Below are 1690 nucleotides of genomic sequence, written 5' to 3' on the forward strand. Positions count from 1 at the left end.
ATGCTATGTAAAAAATTATCGATCTTATTAACCCTACATGGCCTTCAAATTCAACAGATTTTCTTAGTTTTAAAACGTGTATCAGTGCTATCCAAATATTGGCTTGCTAACTGCTTCCTTCATACATGTATTCGCAGAAAAATTTCATTTGAATTATCTTACAATAATAAAAGATTCGCTTTTCATAATCAATAGAACCTCCATATTATAATTTCCATCACACCTGATTTTGACATTTGAGGAACTTGTCACAGCAGTCGCTCTTTTTATTTGCAGAACCTCACAAAGGAAAACAACCTACAATTATTCGCTCTTTTAACACATGTAATATGTCACATCGTACGCCTTCTAAATGGTTGACCGTGCATGATTTCAAGTTATACCATGGCCCTCTATGACGCTTTCCGGACTAAATACAATGTCTGACATTTCCTCTTCTCAGCTGTTGATATTATTTCATACTAATCTGCGTTTGCGTCTGAATTATACCTCCATTCAATCTTCTATATACCACGCGGTTCTGAGCTTGATCTTCCCACACCTTACATGAGATTCACAATAAATTTGCGAGTTGTCTCGACTTTCGTACTTGATGGAACGCATAAATCAGCCGCAAACCGGTGATTCACATTACTTCTGTGCTGTTCGCTTAAATCAGCTTATCTTATGACTTTCAATGAATCCTTGACACACGATCTCAACATCATTGAACGGTCATAGGATAAATTCATTTTCAAAGTAACGAATTCAGAATTTAGGAGTACAAGTGCAAGACTTATTATTATTAAAAGACTCTGCTACTGCAACCACAATCACGTATACAGGAAGTTACTACTATTTATCATCTGTGCCCTTCAATTGTCGAATAATCATCTAATATCACAACTTCACTAAACACAATTTAGAATTCAATTATCTGAGGACTATTATCACATCCACATAAATCAATTAATTCTGTAAGTTCACTCAAATGGCTCACAATATCGATCACCGTGATCCATTACTGTATCTCACATAAAACACGTGGTCAGAAATAACGCAAAGTATCGCACATGAGATAAGCCTTTAATTTGTCGAAATCGATATCGAAGATCCAATCTAATATTCCTCGACATATACTTTTGCTCATATATTCCAAAATTGAATGATTTCCTGATCTCTAAATTAGCATCCCAAATGACACTAAGTTCAATCACCACGAGGCATGAATGTAAGCTGCAAACATTACCGAAATATTGTTCGAAAATGGAAAATAATGCCAGCACATTAGATTCAGATTATATCAGATTATACATGTCAATTCAAAAACATCATAATATTCTTTAAATGTTTAATTATGACCAAGATGATACACGAATAAGCTATGAATGATTCACCATTGTCATAAGTACGTAACACGTAGTTAGGTAAACCTGCAATTCCATACGACTCGAATATCCAAAAGGAAATCCACATTTCAAAATATTTGATGTGGATAGGTAGTAATAAAAAAATATAAGAAATAGAGCAAATGATTAGAAAAAAACACAGGATAGCAGCAAGGATAAGATATACAACTACATAAAGCGGATATCCAGTATAGGATGTAATCGACTTAGACTGCAGACTTCATGTTGTGTGATGAGAAGTTGTCCTTAAGTGACAGGCTTAAGGCGGATGCTACTGCATTTTTCCTCCGTTGGCGATGGTC

This window comes from Anabrus simplex, chromosome 1, assembly GCF_040414725.1.
Source record: "Anabrus simplex isolate iqAnaSimp1 chromosome 1, ASM4041472v1, whole genome shotgun sequence".
Taxonomy (NCBI): domain Eukaryota; kingdom Metazoa; phylum Arthropoda; class Insecta; order Orthoptera; family Tettigoniidae; genus Anabrus; species Anabrus simplex.